Consider the following 22007-nt stretch of genomic DNA (forward strand, 5'->3'; position numbering starts at 1 on the left):
TTCTATTAGTTCCTTTGTTTCTTTGTTAAATTTCTGTCTGTTAGTCCTGTCTAGTGGTGAGAGTGTGGTGCTGAAGTCTTCCACTATAAGTGTAATGTTTCATTTATGAACATTGATCCCTTTGTATTTGGGGCATAGATGTTCAGAAATGAAACTTCATCTTGCTGGATTTTTCCTGTAATGAGTATGAAATGCCCTCCTTCACCTCTTTTGACTGATTTTATTTTAATATCTAATTTGTTAGATATTAGGATTGCTACCTATGTTTTCTCCTTGGGTACATTTGGTTGGATAATCTTTTCCCAACCCTTAACTCTGAGGTCTGTCTTTGAGACTGAGGTGTATTTCTTGTATGCAGCAGAAGGATGGGTTCTGTCTTCAATTCCAATCTGTTAGCCTGTCTCTTTTTATGGCGAGTTAATACCATTACTATCAAGATATATTAGTGACCATTGATTACTCATTCTTACTTGTTTTGGAATGGCTGAGGGTGGTGGACTTATATGAGGATTTCTACCTTTTTTCCTTTGGCTGTTAGTAAGGTGTGGATTATCTATTGCCTATGTTTTTCTGGTTGTAGGTAACTCCCTTGGGTTGGAGTGTTCCTTCCAGAACTTTCTGTAGGGCTGAGTTAGTGGGTATGTATTATTTAAATCTGGCTTTGTGATGGAATATTTTGTTTTCTCCATCTACAGTTATTGAAAGCTTTGCTGGGTATAGCAGTCTGGGCTGGCACCCATGGTCTCTTAGTGTTGGTACAATATCTATCCAGGATCTTCTGGCATTTAGATTTTCCATGGAGAATTCTGGTGTGATTCTGATAGGTTTGCCTTTGTATGTTACTTTGCCTTTTGTGTTTGCTGATCTTAATATTCTTTCTTTATTCTATATGTTCAGGATTTTTACTATTATGTGGCTAGTGGACTTCCTTTTGTGGTCCACTCTATTTGGTGTTCTGTAGGCTTCTTGTATTTTATTGTCATGTCTTTCTTCAAGTTGGGACAGTTTTCTTCTATAATTTTGTTGAATATATTTTCTGCCCCTTTAAGGTGGTTTTCTTCCCCCTTTTTTTTTAAATATCATTTTTTATTTTAATTTTAAATAGCTTGTTTTACATGTCAATCCCAGTTCCCTCTCCCTCCCCTCCTCCCACACTCCCCTTCCCCCCCAGCCTCCCACCCTATTGCCAATTCCTTCCACATAGGGGATATCTAGAGTCTGTCATTTCACTCCGGGTAGGGTCTAGGCATTCCCCTAAGAGTCCAGGCTGAGAGAGCATCCCTCTTTGTGCTATGGGCACATGATGAATGTTTGTATTCCAGGGATAGACACTGATCCACTGCTCAAGGCCCCTTAGGTTGCCCAGGCTTTCTCACTGACACTCACATTTGGGGGGGGGTCCAGATCAGTCCCATGTTAGCCTCCCCGCTGTCAGTCTGGGGTCCAAGAGCTCTCCCCTGTTCAGATCAGCTGTCTCTGCTGGTTTTGCCAACCCATTCTTTGCCAATTTGCTCATCACTCCTCTCTCTCTGCCACTGGGTTCCTGGGGTTCAGTTCAGTGTTTAACTGTGTGTTTGCCTCTGCTTCCATCAGCCAGTAGATGAAGGCTCCCAGATGGTTATAGTTCACTATCAGGAATGGGCATTCGAGGTGGTCTCTCCACTATTAGTTAGCTTGCCAATTGGTGTTATCCCTTTAGATCACTGGAGGTCATTCTGGTGCCTGATCCGTCTTCTAACCTATGATTCCCTCTTCCCCCTATTCTACCTCCACCCACTCAACTTCCTGTTCCCCCATGACCTACTCTGTCTTTTTCTTCTCCCCCTCTCTTCTTCCCAGCTCCCACTCCCCCTTACCCCTCACCGTGTTCCCCATCCATTCAGAGGATCTTGTCTCAATACTCTTCTCTTGTGTACTATGCATATATGCATATCTTTTAGGTTCTTTCCTGTTTCCCCAACTCTCTAGAAACCATATATGAGTTTGTCTTTTTGTGACTGGGTTACCTCACTCAGGATGGCTTCCTCCAGTGCCATTCATTTACCTGCGAATTTTAAGATTCCATTGTTTTTTTCTGCTGAGTAATACTCCATTGTGTAAATGTACCACATTTTCTCCACCCACTCTTCAGTTGAGGGGCATCTAGGTTGCTTCCAGGTTCTGGCTATTACAAATAATACTGCTATGAACATAGTGGAGCAGATGCCCTTGTTGTATGAATTTGCCTCATTTGGATATATGCCCAAGAGTGCAATTGCTGGGTCTTGCGGTAGATTAATTCCCATTTTCATGAGGAATCTCCACCCTGATTTCCAAAGAGGCTGTACGAGTTGGCACTCCCCCAGCAGTGGAGTAGAGTTCCCCTCTCTCCACATCCTCTCCAGCATAAGTTTTCTTCCGTGTTTTTGATTTTAGCCATTCTGACAGGAGTAAGATGGTCTCTCAGAGTTGTTTTGATTTGCATTTCCCTGATGGCTAAGGGTGTTGAGCACTTTCTTAACTGTCTCTTGGCCATTTTAGCCTCCTCTGTTGAGAATTCTCTATTTAGCTCTGTACCCCACCTTTCAAGTGGATCCTTTGGTGTTTTGGAGACTTATTTCTTGAGTTCTTTGTAAATTTTGGAGATTAGCCCTCTGTCAGATGTGGGGTTAGTGAATATCTTTTCCCATTCTGTGGACTGCCTTTTTGTCTTGTTGACTGTGTCCTTTGCCTTACAGAAGCTTTTTAGTTTCAGGAGGTCCCATTTGTTAATTGTCAATCTCAGTGTTTGTGCCACTGGTGTTATGTTTAGGAAATGGTCTCCTGTACCAACTCGTTGAAGAGTATCTCCCACTTTCTCTTCTAAAAGTTTCAGTGTGGCTGGTTTTATGTTGAGATCTTTGATCCATTTGGACTTAAGTTTTGTACAAGGCGATAAACCTGGATCTTCTGCATACCAGTACCCAGTTATGCCAGCACCATTTGTTGAAGATGCTTTCTTTTTTCCATTGTACAGTTTTAGCTTCATTGTCAAAAATCAACTGTTCATAGGTGTGAGGGTTAAAATTAGGGGTTTCGATTCGGTTCCATTGGTCTACCTGCCTATTTTTGTGCCAATACCAAGCTGTTTTCAGGACTATAGCTCTATAATAGAGCTTGAAGTCAGGTATGGTGATGCCTCCTGAAGTTCCTTTATTGTATAGGGTTGTTTTGGCTATCCTGGGCCTTTTGTTTTTCCATATAAAGTTGATTAATGTTTTTCCAGGTCCTTGAAGAATTGTGATGGAATTTTGATAGGGATTGCATTGAATCTGTAGACTGCTTTTGGCAAGATTGCCATTTTTATTATGTTGATCCTACCAATCCAAGAGCATGGGAGATCTTTCCATTTTCTGGTATCCTCTTTGATTTCTTTCTTCAAAGACACAAAGTTCTTGATATACAGGTCTTTCACTTCCTTGGTTAACATTATCCCCAGATATTTGATGCTGTTTTTGGCTATTGTAAAGGGTGATGTTTCTCTGATTTCTTTCTCAGTCACTTCATCATCTGTATATAATAGGGCCACTGATTTTTTTGAGTTTACCTTGTATCCTGCCACATTGCTGAAGGTGTTTATCAGCTCTAGGAGTTCCCTTGCGGAGTTTTTTGGGTCACTTATGTAAACAATCATATCATCTGCAAATAGTGAAAGTTTGACTTCTTCTTTTCCTATTTGTATCCCCTTTATCTCCTTTTGTTGTCTTATTGCTGTAGCTAGAACTTCAAGTACAATATTGAAGAGATATGGAGAGAGTGGACAGCCTTGTCTTGTTCCTGATTTTAGAGGAATTGCTTTGAGTTTCTCTCCATTTAGTTTGATGTTAGCTGTTGGTTTACTGTATATTGCTTTTATTATATTCAGGTATGTTCTTGTTATCCCTGATCTCTCTAGGACCTTTATCATGAAGGGGTGCTGGATTTTGTCAAAAGCTTTTTCAGCATCTAGTGAGATGATCATGTGGTTTTTCTTTCGTAGTTTGTTTATATGGTGGATTACATTGATAGATTTTCTAATGTTGAACCATCCCTGCATTCCTTGGATGAAGCCTACTTGATCATGGTGGATGATTTTTCTGATGTATTCTTGAATCCGGTTTTCAAGTATTTTATTGAGTATTTTTGCATCGATGTTCATGAGGGAAATTGGTCTATAGTTCTCTTTCTTAGTTGTGTCTTTGTGTGGCTTGGGTATCAAGGTAATTGTAGCCTCGTAGAAAGAGTTTGGCAGTGAGCCTCCTGCTTCTATTGTGTGGAATATTTTGAGGAGTATTAGAATTAGCTCTTCTTTGAATTTCTGGTAGAATTCTGCACTGAAGCCATCTGGGCCTGGGCTTTTTTTGTTTGGAAGACTTTTGATGACTGCTTCTATTTCATTAGGGGTTATAGGTCTGTTTAGATTGTTTATCTGCTCTTGATTTAGTTTTGGCAAGTGATATCTATCCAGGAAATTGTCCATTTCCTTTATATTTTCAAATTTTGTGGAGTACAGATTTTCAAAGTATGCCCTGATGATTCTCTGGATTTCCTCAGAGTCCGTTGTTATGTCCCCTTTTTCATTCCTGATTTTATTAATCAGCATGCTCTCTCTCTGTGTTTTGGTTAGTTTAGACAGAGGTTTGTCTATTTTGTTGATTTTCTCAAAGAACCAACTCTTTGTTTCATTGACTCTTCTCAGTGTTTTCCTGGTTTTTACTTGATTGATTTCCTCCCTCAATTTGATTATTTCCTGGCTTCTGCTCCTCCTGGGTGAGTTTGCTTCTTTTTGTTCTAGGGCATTCAGCTGTGCTATTAATTCTCTAGTATGACTGTTCTCCAGTTTTTTCATGTGGGCAGTTAGTGCTATAAACTTTCCTCTCAGCACTGCTTTCAAAGTGTCCCATAAGTTTGTGTATGTTGTGTCTTCATTCTCATTGAAATCGAGGAAGTCTTTAATTTCTTTTTTTTATTTCTTCCTTTACCCAGGGATGGTGCAATTGTGCATTGTTCAATCTCCATGAGTTTGTAGGTTTTCTGCGATTTGTGTTATTGCTGAATTCTAATTTTAATGCATGGTGGTCTGATAAGATACCGGGGTTATTCCAATTTTTTTTGTATCTGTGGAGATTAGCAATGTTTCCTATTATGTGGTCAATTTTAGAGAAGGTTCCATGTGGTGCCGAGAAGAAGGTATATCCCTTTGTATTTGGGTGGAATGTTCTATAGATATCTGTTAAACCCAGTTGGGTCATAACTTCTATTAGTTCTTTTGTTTCTTTGTTAAGTTTCTGTCTGGAGGTCCTGTCTAGCAGTGAGAGCGGAGTGTTGAAGTCTCCTACTATTAGTGTGTGAGATTTTATGTGCATTTTGAGCTTTAGTAGTGTTTCTTTCATGAATGTAGGTGCCTTTGTATTTGGGGCATAGATGTTTAAAATTGAGACTTCATCTTGATGTACTTTTCCTTTGATGAATATGAAGTGTCCTTCTTCATCTCTTTTGATTGATTTTAATTTGAAGTCTAGTTTGTTAGATATTAGGATTGCTGAGGACCATTTGATTGGAAGATCTTTTCCCAACCCTTTACTCTGAGGTAACGTCTGTCTTTGATGTTGAGATGTGTTTCTTGTATGCAGCAGAAGGAAGGGTTCTGTCTTTGTATCCATTCTGCTAGTCTGTGTCTTTTTATAGGCAAGTTGAGGCCGTTGATATTGAGGGATATTAATGACCATTGATTGATGATTCTTGTTTGTGCTTGATTTATTGTTAGTGAAGTTATTTTGTGTAGGTCCTCCTCCCTTTTTCTTTTGGTGTTTTGTAGAGTGGGATTATATCTTGCCCGTGTCTTTGTGAATGTAGTTATCTTCCTTGGATCTAGGTTTTCCTTCTAGCACTTTCTGTAGAGCTGGATTCATGGATACATATTGTTTAAATCTGGCTTTGTCATGGAATATTTTGTTTTCTCCATCTATAGTAATTGAGAGCTTTGTTGGATATAGTAGTCTGGGCTGGCATCCTTGTTCCCTTAGCATTTGTAGGACATCTGTCCATGATCTTCTGGCTTTCATCGTTTCCATTGAGAAGTCAGGTGTAATTCGGATAGGTCTGCCTTTGTATGTTACTTGGCCTTTTTCTTTAGCTGCTCTTAATATTTTTCTTTACTCTGTAGGTTTGATGTTTTGATTATTATATTGCGAGGTGACTTCTTTTTCTGGTCCAGCCTATTTGGTGTTCTGTAAGATTCTTGTATTTTCATAGGCATATCTTTCTTTAGGTTAGGGAAGTTTTCTTCTATGATTTTGTTGAATATGTTTTCTGTACCTTTGAGTTGTATTTCTTCGCCTTCTTCTATACCTATTATCCTCAGGTTTGGTTTCTTCACAGTGTCCCATATTTCCTGGATATTTTGTGTTAAGGATTTGTTGGTTTTGAGAATTTCTTTGGTTGTCGACTCTATATCCTCTAATGAGTCTTCAACACCTGAGATTCTCTCTTCTATCTCTTGTATTCTATTGGTGATACTTGCATCTATAGTTCCTGATTGTTTACCCAGCTTTTCTATTTCCAGCATCCCTTCATTCTGTGTTTTCTTTATCCTTTCTATTTCAGCTTTCAATCCTTCAACTGTTTGAGTTGTTTCCTTCATTTTTTTGGTTGTTTTTTCTTGGTGCATTTTAGATTCTTTGAGAGATTTGTTTATTTCTTGAAATTTCCCCCCATTTCTTGGATTTTTTGTTTGTTTTTTCTTCAATTTCTTTAAGGGATTTCCTCTTTTCTTCTTTGAGGGTCTCCATCATCTTCATGAAATAATTTTTAAGGTCTGTCTCCTCTCCTTCGTCAATGTAGTCCTTTTCGGGTCTTGCTGGTGTTGGTTCCCTAGATTCTGGTGGGGTCATGTTGGTCTTTCTATTGCTGAGTGAGCTCTTATTCTGTCTTCTTCCCATCTCTTCTTCCAGTGGATGCTGGTCGGGTCTTTCTGTCTCCACTGGTCTCCTTCCTTCCTGAAGCTAAAGCTGGACTAGCTGGGGTTTGGGGCTTAGAAGAGCTGATGTCTTTCCTGAAGCTGGACTCGCTGGGGTTTGGGGCTTGGAAGAGCTGATGTCTTTCCTGTGTGGGCAGGTCTTCTGAAGCTGGATTCGCTGGGGTTTGGGGCTTGGGGCTTGGAAGAGCTGATGTCTTTCCTGAAGCTGGACTCGTTGAAGCTGGACTCGCTGGGGTTTGGGGCTTGGGAGAGCTGAAGTCTTTCCTGTGTGGGCGGGTCTTCTGGATGCCAGGAGTGGCCCCGAAGATAAGGGGATGGGCGTTGGGCAGGGGATCCCAAAAGCTGGACTCACTGGGGTTTGGGGCTGGGGAGAGCTGATGTCTTTCCTGTGTGGGAGGGTCTTCTGGATCTTCTTCCCCCTTTTATATACCTATTATTCTTAGGTTTGACCTTTTCACAGTGTCCCATATTTCCTGGATATTTTGTGTTAGGGATTTTTGGACATAAGATTTCCTTTGGTTGATGAATTTATTTCTCGTAGTGTATCTTCAACACCTGAGATTCTCTCTTCCATCCTTTGTATTATGTAGGTTATGCTTGTATCTGTAGTAGCTGATCGTTTGCCCAGCTTTCCTTCAGACTGTGTTTTTTTATTGTATCTATTTCAGCTTTCAACCCTTGCACTGTTTGAAATGTTTCTTGCAATTTTTACTTTGTGTTTTCCTCTCTTTCTTGCATTTGTTGGATTTTTTTGGTTTGTCTTTTCTTCCACTTGCATTTTTTGGATTGTTTTTTCTTCCATTTCTTTAAAGGATTTTCTCATATCCTCTTTGAGGACCTCTATAATTTTCATGAAGTTGTTTTTAAGATCGTTCTCATCTGCTTCATCTGCAATGGATTGTTCAGATCTTGAGGGTGTAGATTCTCTAGTTTCTGGCAGTGTCATATTGGATTTTCTGTTGTTGAGTTCGTTTTTATATTGTCTACTTCCCATCATTTCTTCCTGTGGGTGCAGAAGGAGTCTCTTCCTTTCCTAGTGGGTATGTGACCACAGTTCTTTTCCAGAGGGTGGGAGCAGGTCCAATACCCTGGTGGCTTTCCTCTTGTGTGGATGGAAGCTGTCCTAGTATCAGGACATTGGCCATCTCTAAGTAGGCTAGACCCTTGCCTGTTCCATGAATGGAGAATAGGACTTGGACTCTGGCAGTCTCTGGGCAGACTGAATCCTTTCAGGCTGGGATCTGGATCCACCATACACAGTCTTCAGGTCTCCAGTGGTTCTCTAGTTAAGGTTCTACATAGTAATAGAACTCATAGATCAGATATATATCTAAAGGGCATTTATTTAATAGGCTTCAGGAAAATGGTCCGGATTGTTCAACAGTGGCTTCCACACACTAGGAAGGTAGAGAACCCTATAAATTTTCACTTCAAATTAATGGATGTCTCCTCAATTCCAGTTTCTACCTTAGTGCTGGTGGATTCCTATAAACCACTGACTTTCAGTCTAAGTAGTAGTCCTCTAGAAGTTGCTTCTGATACCCATGAAAGAATCCATCAACAAGACAGGTCAACCTCACCAGCAAGAATGAGAGCCAGCAGACAAAAAAAGCAATGTTTCTGTCATCTATGGCCTTTTGCCTGGCTGGTACCAGAAGCTAACACTCACTTTTAGGGTAGGTCTTGTGATCAAGAAAATCCCTCAGGAGTGCCCAGCATCTTGTTCATTTATAGTTTATAGGTGTAGTCAAACAACCAACCAAGATTAGCAATAACATAGACTTCTGAATAATTAGTATAAATCCCTTACTCATATTTAATATAATGTTTGGCACAGGAATGCACCATAAACTGTGCTGATTTGAATACATTTTGAAACACTCATAGAAATTATTACATAGGCCATAGTATGTAACAAATAGAGTTCAAACAAGGCATTGTCTTCATGATGGACAACACATGCATAGGGTTGTTTTCCATCTGTTATCTTCTAGTTCCTGACACCAGGTAGCTGTCTTGAGTTCTTGCTCTGACTTCCCTCAGTGATGGGTTGTAATCTGTGAGATGAAATCAAGCTTTCTCTCCCAGGAAGTGGGACTAGTTTGGTACACTTTGCTCTGATAAACTTGATAGACCTGGGATGGAAAAGAAGGCACCCAAAGGTGATTCTCCAGTCTCATCAGCTTGACTCCTGTTAGTTCACCCCAAACTAATGCACTTTGCTTAAGTAGCTTGAGAGACTTCTGATTTTTATAGACATCAAAGTAAGAGGCACCTAAACACCATTAGCTTATTTCCCTCCATCACCAAGACATTTCTATTATCATCTATAGTAGAACCCAATGTCAGACATTTATAGTGAACATTTCTTTGTATTTCTGTTCAGGAAAGTGGGTAAAAACAAGCATGGCCTCTACCATAAAATCAGGTCATGTTTTATGAATATTTAACTTCCTTTGAACTTTTGGTAAGGAAATAATGACCTTGAAAACTCTTGCTAGCAATAAAACAATGTAACACAAAGGCCACTGCCTCTGTCATTAATCATTCCACTGGATTGCCTGGAGCTACTCTTGGCTTTTCAGAAGGAAAAAAGTGGGAGATAGAGAAATGTAAAAATATTCCTTATAGGCTGGTCTGTCATAACAAAATATGGGAATGGTGTAAAACCTATCCAGCATGTAACATTTGTTTTAATCTTATTTTCAATATTCAGTTGACATAGTTTTTCTTTGTGATTCTGTCAGATTGAAATCAATATACTAAGTCAGGCAAAGGGAATTTAATAACCCAACTGCTAAACACTGCTTCAGTATATTACCTTTTTATTGCATTATAATTCATGCAGAATCACAGCAGCACTGTCCTAAATAAGTGAACAAATATCCCTTGTGTTTTAGGTTCATAAAACTATTTTTATAAGTTTCAGGAAGGCATTCTAAACTTAGAGAAATTCAATAAAATAAAGAAACAATTAGCCACCTGATAAATCTTTCTAGATTAGAATAAAGACTGATTCTGTCACACAATCCAAAATATTCAGAATAAATTACAATAAAAGGAGAAGACATTGGTTTTAATTTTTAGAGTATAGAGAACCCAAACCCTCAGCCTTCAGTAAGTGTGTGTATTCAAAATTAAAGACGCAATGGAACTTTTTCAATTCTTTAAAGAGTATTAGGGAACAAGACGTTTACATTCACAATATTGTATCTAAATTCTTTATGGTACCCCTAGGGCACTATGTATCTAGTGTCTTCCTCTATGTATTCACCTCATTATTGATGTAGGCCATCTCACAGAACCTTGGACACACTGATTTAGGAACAAGGATGGACAATGATTCCCAGGGATCTTCCAGTCTTGATTTCTCAATGTGTTTATCAATGCAGCTGTCCTTTTACAATGGCAAAACTTAATGGCCAACACTTTACCAAATGTGCAATTCTCCAAATTGCTTCTTGTGAATCTTATTTCACAAGCTTTTCATATCAGAATTATTAAAATAAGATACTTTGTGATTTTTAATTTGCTCATATTTTCAAAGTAGCAAATCTTCTATGCAATTTCAGCTTTTGCCCTTAGTTGGATACCACCATTAGTGTCTGGATCTGCTCCTGATATATGTAAAATAAGGCATAGTAGTAGGTTAGTGTACTATGAAACATGTATGTTCAACTGATGTGCATCGACATTGTCCCATTAATAGAAATGAGCCACATACACTATTTGAATAGTTGAAATAGTAGAAATGTGCTTAGCTCAAGTGAGGGAATAAAACTTTAAAAGGAAATTTAATAAAATGATGTCCAATTGTACAGAACTAAATAGAGAATCCTCAATAGAGCAGTCTAACATGGCTGAAAGACATTTAAGAAAGTGTTCAACATCCCTAGCCATCAATGAAATGTAAATCAAAACAACTCTGATATACCATCTTATTCAGAATTGCTAAAATCAAAACAGTTTATGATGGAGAGAATGTGGAGGAAGGGGATAATTCCTCCACTGCTGGTGGGAGTGCCAACTATTACAGCTACTTTAGAAATCAGTATGGAGATTCCTCAGGAAAATGGGAATCAGTCTACTACAAGACGCAGCAATTCTACTCTTAGCTATATCCAAATGATGCACATTCATACAACAAGGACATATTGTTGTATATTCATAGAAGCATTATTTGTAATAGCCATATCCTGGAAGCAACGTAGATCCCCTCAACTGAAGAGTAGATAGAGAACATGTGGTACATTACACAATGGAGTACTACTCAGTGGAAAAAAAAAACAACGGAATCTTGAAATGTGCAGGCAAATGGATAGCAATAGAAGAAACTATCCTGAGTTAGGTAACTCAGCCATAGAAAGACAAACATGGTATGTACTCACTCATATATGGATTTTATACGTGGATCAGGGAGTGTCAGCCTGCAATCCTACTGTGAGAGAGTCTGGAAAACAGGAAGAACGCTAAGAGACATATGCATTGTAACCCAGAGAAGGAGAATGAGACAAGATCTCTTGAGCAGATTGAGAACATGGGTGGGGGGGAGCCTGGAAAAAGAGAGAGGGAGACGAGGAGGGGAGAGGAGGACATGGGGGGCAGGAAGGTTAAGTCGGGGGAAAATAGAGGAGAGCAGGATGAGAGATACCATAATAGATAGAGTCATAGGTTTGAGGAGAGATCTGGCACTAGTGAGATTTCCAGAGATCTACAAAGATGACACCAACTGGCAAATTAAGTAATAGTGGAGAGATTCCCTTAAATGCCCTTCCCTGATAATGAGTTTGATGATTACCTTATATGCCATCCTAGAACCTTCATCCAGTGACTGATGGAAGCACAGGCAGACAACTACAGCTAAACACTGAACTGAACTCCTGGAATCCAGTAGCAGAGAGGGAGGAATGATGAGCAAATAGGTCAAGACTGGGCTGATGAAACCCAGATAAACAGCTGACTTGAACAAGGGGAGCTCATGGACCCCAGATTGATGGCTGAGAGTTCAGCATGGGACTGATCCAGACCCCCTGAATGTGGGTATCAGGGAGGAGGCCTAGGCAATTTATAGGACCTTGGGTAGTAGATCAGTAATTACCCCTGGAATACAAATGAACTTTGGGTGCCCATCCCACAATGAGGGATGCTCTCTCAGCCTGGACTCTTGGGGGAGAGTCTAGGCCCTGCCCTGAATGAAATGGCAGACTCTAGAGATCCCCCATGGAGGGCCTCACCCTCCCTGGGGAATGGAGTGGGGATTGGGTGGGGACCTGGAGCAGTTGTTGGGAGGTGGGGGAGGAGGGGAGGGAGAGGGAGCTGGATTGAAATGTGAAACAAGCTTGTTTCTAATTTAAACAAATAAAATAAAATATGCCCAATGTACTAGTAATAATTAGTAAAGTAAATATGGCAGGCTTTAATTATAGCATAGATATTTAGAGATCACTGATGTCTTGTCTGTGTATTGACTCTATTTTCATACTGTTTTATACAACAGTAAAGTAGTAAAGTATTAAAGGAAATAGAACTGTGAGCGTGTTTTCCTTTATTTTTCCACATATCTTGCCATTTATCCCTTTTAATTGATAGTCATGTTCTCTGCCATATAAATCTCCTGTCTCTATGCAAAGATGGATATCATTTCGATGAAATGTCATTTCTGCTTCATCTCATGAAAATGAGATTGTTACAACAGGTAGAGGTATTTATTAATATTTTAAAAGATATTTTAAAAATTATAATTACCTTATTTCACTTCTCTTTCTCCCTCAAAACTCTCCTATAAATTCTCCTTGCTCCCTCTCAAATTCATAACCTTTTTTAATTTTCCTATCGTTCCACACACACACACACACACACACACACACACACACACACACACGTATGTACATACACACATTCTTAAAAATATACCTGTTCAGCCCATGTAATGGACTGACCACACTTGGAAATGTGTTCTTTATATGAAAACATATATGTACATATCATATAGTTTACATAGTAATGTATTTCATATAATGTATGTATAAATAAACATGTAAATATTCCATCCATATATGTATTATAAATTATATATAATTACATATGGATGATTATGTTGGATCTAACTTGAAGACTTATTTAATCTGAAAATGAAAATAGATATCTTTTTTTTTTTTGGTTTTTTGAGACAGGGTTTCTCTGTATTGTTTTGAAGACTGTCCTGGAATTTGCTTGGTAGACCAGGGTGGTCTGGAACTCATACAGATCTGCCTGTCTCTGCCTCCCGAGTGCTGGGATTAAAGGCATGTGCTACCACTGCCCAGCAAAAAATAGATATTCTTAATGCCAGTAAAAGGGACAAATAACTGAATAATTTTGTGACATACTGCCAACTTTGTGGCCTGTACATCATTTACCTATAGAGCATCTAAGTCAGTATTAGTGTTTATTCAGATTCAGTCATAGGGAAAAACACAGTTAGACAACTAACCTGGGCATCTGCCCTCCACTTGTGTATCCAGGAACACACATGTGTACACACACACACACACAAACACAATTGATCATCTGGTTTCATATTTGTAGATCTCATTTGTTTAAATGCAGCAATATAGAGGAAAGTCACTCTGCTTAATAAGATGTATAACTAAAAAACAAAGATTTCACATTTCAAAAGACTAATATTACCATACTTGTCAATATATAAGTGGACTGTGACACATAAAATACTGTTCATAATGAATTAAGAGCAATTTCGAGTTGTGTCACTCTTCTTTTGGGAAGGAAATAAGGGTACGGAGGCAGTTGGATTTCATTAAACAATGCTATAAGATCTGAACTGAAAATATTAGCCATATTCTGAAGACAGTGCTGTTATTGATAGGGAATGAAGACTAAGCAGACTTTTAATTCTTACCCATTCTATGGCATACACAGTTGTCTACATAATCACATAACAAGCAAAAATTTCCTGAACACATTTATACTGTTAAAGTCATTTGGAGATGCTCTTTGGGCCTAAGCCCTAAGCAGGAGGTGGACTTAACTCACAGTACATTATGAAGTTGAGCAAATTAGAGTAATTTAAATATTGATCCATATGATATCAATAGTGGACCCAGGAAATAAAGTATACTTCATCACTTTCATATCTTCAGATAGTAAACTGTTATAAATTTTATTTTTAAACAATTATTGAGGTGTAAAAAACTTAGAAATATACTATACTATTACATTGATCTAAGAAGACAACTTTTATTTTACCCATACCAGACTAGGCCTGATAACTCTATTAATAAGGGTAAAAACTAAATCATTGGTTGAAATACCAAATTAGTTTGTCTACATTACCTAATATTGGTGCTGAATGAGGTTCAAGTGATTTCTGATAATTTAATCATGGAATTCTATCATAAAGAGCTGCAGTTCTCCTTAGATTATTCTTACGTGTCTATGTTTCCTTTTATACACATTGAAGGCAGATAAAAATGAAACATTACATATGTTCTTGTCCTTGAATATATTCTCTGTGCCAAGAACTGATACAAGCCATGAAAATCTTTTCAACAACTTGAAGACTGGACCATGAATTTCCCATATGATACACTATTTTTACTAACTCAGAATTTTCTGCAAGGTACCTTGATAATATTCATCCCCACCTCTTTCCACAGCTCCTCCTAATACCCTTGCCAATTTGTCTACTTTCTTTGGAATAGACAGCTGCTCAGCCAGTATGTGTTCTGATAATCTGACTCTTGCAACATTTCAGCCTTCACTACAAAGACTTCTCTTGAAGATTGGGGTAGGGGTTGAGCTATTGATACATTACCTGGTTCAGGCATTCCTGGTCAGTTAATCTCTGTGTTTTGACCTGTAGTGGTTTTTTGTAATGATCTCTATCTCCTGAATAAAAGAAGCCTCGTTGATGACAACGAGAGCTACATTTGTATATGGACATAAGACATGTATTTGATGAGCCGGGCAGTGATGACACACACCTTTATTCCTAGTATTAAGGAGGCAGAGGCAGTCGGATTTCTGAGTTCAAAGCCAATCTGGTATACAGAGAAAGTTCCAGGACATTCAGGGCTACACAGAGGAAGCCCTATCTTGAGAAACAAATAAACAACAAAACAAACAAAGAATGCAATGGTGAATTATGCTCTGTAGTTTAAATACAAAAAAAGAGCAAATCATTTGCAATTAAGTAGCATGTATCTTAAAGGAAATTACATGTGTGTGTGTTAGAGAGAGACAAAGAGAAGGGGAGGAGAGAGGGACAAAGAGAGAGACAAAAAAATAGAGACAGAGTAAGTTTTTATCCTGCATTCTATTTCTCTTCTATATTTCAGTACATATGAATTTCTTTGAATTAAAAGGAAAACAATCTTCCTTCTCATCATATATTTGAAGTATTATAAAATATATTGGAATAGAAATTCTAAGGTAAATATTACATAATTTTTATAATAAATATATGCAAATATGTGTGTGATTTAATTATTTAAATTTTAGTATAATTTTCCACATTCTTAAAACATCAAGACATTTAAATATTTCTTTTTTTTTATTATAACTCTTTTTTTTTAAATTTTATTTTCCAGTTTAAATTTAGATAAGAAACGAGGTTGCTTCACAAGTCAGTTCCAGGTCCCTCTCCCGTTCCCCCCCCTCCTCCCGTGCCCTTCCCCCAACCCCCCCATTATCCCCTCATTTCTCCAGGGAGGGTGAGGCCCTCCATGGGGGTGTGCATAGTCTGTCATTTCATATAGGACAGGGCCTAGACCCTTCCCCAAGAGTTCAGGGTGAGAGTGCACCTCACATTGTTCTATGGGAGTCGTCTTTAAGAATAGGAAATCTGTATTTGATATTTCAAAATCATATAAACTAAGGAAAACAGAAATGACTACATTGCTCCAAGTGGTTAGATTTGTGTTAAGCAAAACTGTGAGCTTTCAATCATAATAAAAATTATATACTATCACTAAGGTGGACAAAATGTTTTCTGGTACTTAACTATAAGCGAAACCCTAATAATTTTAGGCTTATCCAACCAGCAGTGCAATGAAAACTTGCAATACATGATGTGCGTAAGAACACACCTGGACCATTACTGGAAGCTAGGATGGAAGGATTTTATAATCTGTTATTGGTTACAATACCAGTAAAGGCATGGTTCTGTATTTAAAATATAAACATAAAATAACATACCTTTCACATAAGTTTAGCAGTGGGATCTCCTAAAGCCACGAGAAAAGAAGGTATAAACCAATGGTAACACTCTCAAAGCAAGGAATACGGCTGATAGAAAATACAGTTGAGTGCTCTCAGCAGATGAAGGTGTGAATTTCTCTATACATCATCTTAATGGCAATATTTTCCATAAAGCGACATGGCACACTCCTTTCATATTTCATGAGTTCTATTTGCCCGACTTCAAAATGCCAAATGTGCTGGTGAACAGTGCCTTAATATTCATGGGATTTTCAGATGACTTTGGCAGTTGTCAACTAGAGGAATGGCTTCATCAGGAAGGAGTCTGACTTACGATTTCCGGCACACATAAAATCACACAGTCGTTCATATGCATTCTCACTGAAAGGTATTCTTTGCATAGTTATCTTTTATGGAAATTATATTGATATAAATCCTTTATGCAACAGAAAGACATTTCAAATACTACTTGGCTTTACATCGAATATTCTGGGAAAGTTCATTGTCCCCAGACATTTAAAAGTTGTACCACTTTTTTTTTTTTAGTTTTTTTTTAATTTTATTTTCCAGTTTAAATTTAGATAAGAAACAAGGTTGCTTCACAAGTCAGTTCCAGGTCCCTCTCCCATTCCCTCCCTTCCTCCCGTGCCCCCCCCGTTATCCCCTCATTTCTCCAGGGAGGGTGAGGCCCTCCATGGGGGTGTGCATAGTGTGTCATTTCATATAGGGCAGGGCCTAGACCCTTCCCCAGGAGTTCAGGGTGAGAGTGCACCTCACATTGTTCTTTTACAAGTGCAGTTTGAAAGAAACAGTCCAGTAAGTATCCTTGAACTTCCCAAGAATGGACACCAGCACAGCACAAGTCACACATACATAGGGGCAATTTTTATCTTTATTCTTTTGTAATTCAAGCACATACTTAAATATTTTGTTTAGGACAAAATACTAAAGCAGCTCTGTTCATCTCTGTTTATAGTTTGCTTCTTAGGCATCCTGTAAAAATTTTGTCTATGGAATTATAAAACAAACTGAACTTTCCTCCTGCAGCTCATTGCTATCAATTTTAATAGCCTGTCTTTTTGTTGTTGTTTTTTTTTTGTTCACATTGTGGCAGCAAGTAAACACAGAATATATTTTGTTCATGCATATGAACATGTACAATATGATAATTTTGTATAGGTGTTAATTCATTGTATCAATCTGAAATTTTATGTGCATGTATAGAGCATGTGACAAGTTATCCTCTCTGCATTTGAAAATATCAATAAATCAAGTTCTGTGATTGGAGCCGCCAAAATCTTGAGTAACAAGAAGGCACAGTTGCCCTTATTCTCAGCATTTCCCTAGTTAACTCCTATCTCATCTATTTGGACATTCTTTTTAGAAACATCTAAATTCTCCCATCCACATTCTCTACCCATGCCCTACCTACTAACTCTCAGGAAGTTCACAGACAAGACCACAATTCTTCACCAGGAAGCAAACACCTTCTCAGGTTTTCTACTAGTAATGGGGTATGGAGACAGGACATTGCTAGAACACCCAAGGACACTTAGATGTAGGCTGTGGTGAACAGGAGATGTTGTCCCAAGTAAGAAGATGAGGAGCAACACTGTAGGTTGTCTTCTGAAGTACACATAGTCTATACCATGTGTGTACCTACACACACACATAATCACAAAACACATCATACATATACATCCAGCAAACATGATTTTAAAGCAGATTCCTTTTATTAATTTAGAATTTCTTATAATGTATTTGATCATATTCACTATCTGGGGAGTGCCAGCCTACATTTAGTGGCTGGTTAAGTACTGAGCTGAACTCAAGAAAGCCAGTAACAGAGAGGGAGGACTGATGATCAAAGGGATTAAGACTGGGCTGGTTTAACCCCCCGAAACAGCTGACCAGACAAAGGTTAACTCTTGAATCCCAGGCATCAGCCTGGGAATCCAGCATGGGACTGATCAAGACCCCCTGAATCTGGGTGTCAGTGAGGAGGCCTAGGTAATCTATTGAGCCTTGGGCAGCAGATCAGTAGCCATCCCAAGTATACACACGGACTTTGGACTCCCATAGAACAATGTGAGGTGCACTCTCACCCTGAACTCTTGGGGAAGGGTCTAGGCCCTGCCCTATATGAAATGACAGACTATGAACACCCCCATGGAGGGCCTCACCCTCCCTGGGGGAATGAGGGGATAACGGGGGGGGGATGGGGGAGGGCACGGGAGGAGGGGAGAGAAAGGGAGAGGGACCTGGAACTGACTTGTGAAGCAACCTTGTTTCTTATCTAAATTTAAAAAAAAAGAATAAAAAAATTTAGAATACCCATTAAAAAAAAGAATTCTATGACTAATAACAGAAACTCTAAGACATCAACGTTCAAGAAATTAATAAAAATAAATATTATTTAGACATTTACATGGCATATTTATATATAAATATTTGTATGTCGCTTAAGGCATGTCAAGTTCCACACAAGAATTAAGTAAAGCAAGAAGAGACAAAATAATAGACACATGTGCGTGCTCAGTACACTCTAAAAGCACCCCAATCCTCAGATGCCTTCAATCTCAATCTCTCCATCTACCCAAGAAAGAGAAGAATAACTCTTAAGAAGCTTTCTTATTGAAAAAAGAAGCTACAAAACTGGGTTGAGGACAAAGGATAGCTTGCAATCCCTGAATTTAGGATGCTGAGACAAGGGAATCAAGACCTTAAGGCCAACCTTAACTTCATACCAAATTCGAGTCTAATCTGGACTAAATGAGATACTATCTTAAAGTGTCATTAAAAATAATAAGGAGGCTCACTGCCAAACTCTTTCTACGAGGCTACAATTACCTTGATACCCAAGCCACACAAAGACACAACTAAGAAAGAGAACTATAGACCAATTTCCCTCATGAACATTGATGCAAAAATACTTGCAAACCGGATTCAAGAACACATCAGAAAAATCATCCACCATGATCAAGTAGGCTTCATTCCAGGAATGCAGGGATGGTTCAACATTAGAAAATCTATCAATGTAATCCACCATATTAAGAATCTGCGAAAGAAAAACCACATGATCATCTCACTAGATGCTGAAAAAGCCTTTGACAAAATCCAGCACCCCTTCATGATAAAGGTCCTAGAGAGATCAGGGATAACAGGAACGTACCTGAATATAATAAAACCAATATACAGTAAAGCAACAGCTAACATCAAACTAAATGGAGAGAAACTCAAAGCAATTCCTCTAAAATCAGGAACAAGACAAGGCTGTCCACTCTCTCCATATCTCTTCAATATTGTACTTGAAGTTCTAGCTACAGCAATAAGACAACAAAAGGAGATAAGGGGGATACAAATAGGAAAAGAAGAAGTCAAACTTTCATTATTTGCAGATGATATGATAGTTTACATAAGTGACCCAAAAAACTCCGCAAGGTTACTCCTAGAGCTGATAAACACCTTCAGCAATGTGGCAGGATACAAGGTAAACTCAAAAAAATCAGTGGCCCTATTATATACAGATGATGAAGTGACTGAGAAAGAAATCAGAGAAACATCACCTTTTACAATAGCCAAAAACAGCATCAAATATCTGGGGATAATGTTAACCAAGGAAGTGAAAGACCTGTATATCAAGAACTTTGTGTCTTTGAAGAAAGAAATCAAAGAAGATACCAGAAAATGGAAAGATCTCCCATGCTCTTGGATTGGTAGGATCAACATAATAAAAATGGCAATCTTGCCAAAAGCAGTCTATAGATTCAATGCAATCCCTATCAAAATTCCATCACAATTCTTCAAGGACCTGGAAAGAACATTACTCAACTTTATATGGAAAAACAAAAGGCCCAGGATAGCCAAAACATCCCTATACAATAAAGGAACTTCAGGAGGCATCACCATACCTGACTTCAAGCTCTATTATAGAGCTATAGTCCTGAAAACAGCTTGGTATTGGCACAAAAATAGGCAGGTAGACCAATGGAACCGAATCGAAACCCCTAATTTTAACCCACACACCTATGAACACCTGATTTTTGACAAAGAAGCTAAAACTGTACAGTGGAAAAAAGAAAGCATCTTCAACAAATGGTGCTGGCATAACTGGGTAATGGTATGCAGAAGACTGCAGATAGATCCATGTTTATCGCCTTGTACAAAACTTAAGTCCAAATGGATCAAAGATCTCAACATACATCCAGCCACACTGAAACTTTTAGAAGAGAAAGTGCGAGATACTATTCAACGAGTTGGTACAGGAGACCACTTCCTAAACATAACACCAGTGGCACAGGCACTGAGATCAACAATTAACAAATGGGACCTTCTGAAACTAAAAAGCTTCTGTAAGGCAAAGGACACAATCAAAAAGACAAAAAGGCAGGCCACAGAATGGGAAAAGATATTCACTAACCCCACATCTGACAGAGGGCTAATCTCCAAAATTTACAAAGAACTCAAGAAACAAGTCTCCAAAACACCAAAGGATCCACTTGAAAGGTGGGGTACAGAGCTAAATAGAGAATTCTCAGTAGAGGAGGCTAAAATGACCAAGAGACACTTAAGAAAGTGCTCAACATCCTTAGCCATCAGGGAAATGCAAATCAAAACAACTCTGAGATACCATCTTACTCCTGTCAGAATGGCTAGAATCAAAAACACCGAAGACAATTTATGCTGGAGAGGATGTGGAGGGAGAAGAACACTCCTCCACTGCTGGTGGGAATGCCGACTCATACAGCCTCTTTGGAAATCAGTATGGAGATTCCTCAGGAAAATGGGAATTAATCTACCACTAGACCCAGCAATTCCACTCTTAGGCATTTATCCAAATGAGGCAGGTTCATACAACAAGGGCATCTGTTCCACTATGTTCATAGCAGCATTGTTTGTAATAGCCAGAACCTGGAAGCAACCTAGATGCCCCTCAACTGAAGAGTGGATAGAGAAAATGTGGTACATTTACACAATGGAGTATTACTCAGCAGAAAAAAACAATGGAATCTTGAAATTCGCAGGGAAATGGATAGCACTGGAAGAAACCATCCTGAGTGAGGTAACCCAGTCGCAAAAAGACAAACATGGTATGTACTCACTCATATATGGATTTTAAATATGGATCAGGATAGTGCCAGTCTGCACTTCCACAGATAGAGAGTCTGGGAAACAGGAAAGAACCTAAAAGATATGCATATATGCATAGTACCCAAGAGAAGAGGATGGAGACAAGATCCTCTGAATGGATGGGGAACACGGCGAGGGGGGGGGTAGTGGGACCTGGGAAGAATAGAGGGGGTAAAGAGGAAGGGAGTTGGTCATGGGGGAACAGGAAGTTGAGGGGGTGGGAGTAAAATAGGGGGAAGAGGGAATCATAGGATCGAAGACAGATCAGGCACCAGAGTGACCTCGAGTGATCTAAAGGTATAACATCAATTGGCAAGCTAAGCAATAGTGGAAGGACCACCTCGAATGCCTATTCCTGATAATGAACTTGATGTCTATAACCATCCGGGAGCCTTCATCCTGTGACTGATGGAAGCAGAGGCAAACACACAACGAAGCACTGAACTGAACCCAAGGAACCCAGTGACAGAGAGAGAGGAGCGATGAGCAAATTGGCAAAGAATGGGCTGGCAAAACCAGCAGAGACAGCTGATCTGAACAGGGGAGTGCTCTTGGACCCCAGACCGACAGTGGGGAGGCCAGAATGGGACTGATCTGGACCCCCCCAAATGTGAGTGTCAGTGAGAAGGCCTGGGCAACCTATGGGACCCTGAGCTGTGGATCAGTGTCTATCCCTGGTATACAATCTGTCTTCATGTGCCTA

General features: G+C 39.0%; 1 protein-coding gene across 1 annotated transcript in view; it reads left to right on the forward strand.

The window, feature by feature from the left end:
- Nucleotides 1-22007, forward strand: part of Galntl6 (polypeptide N-acetylgalactosaminyltransferase like 6) — a 1054334-nt gene that overhangs the window by 200762 nt on the left and 831565 nt on the right. The gene's annotated exons all lie outside the window — the stretch shown is intronic.

Source organism: Mesocricetus auratus, unplaced genomic scaffold, assembly GCF_017639785.1.
Source record: "Mesocricetus auratus isolate SY011 unplaced genomic scaffold, BCM_Maur_2.0 Super-Scaffold_6731, whole genome shotgun sequence".
Classification (NCBI taxonomy): Eukaryota; Metazoa; Chordata; class Mammalia; order Rodentia; family Cricetidae; genus Mesocricetus; species Mesocricetus auratus.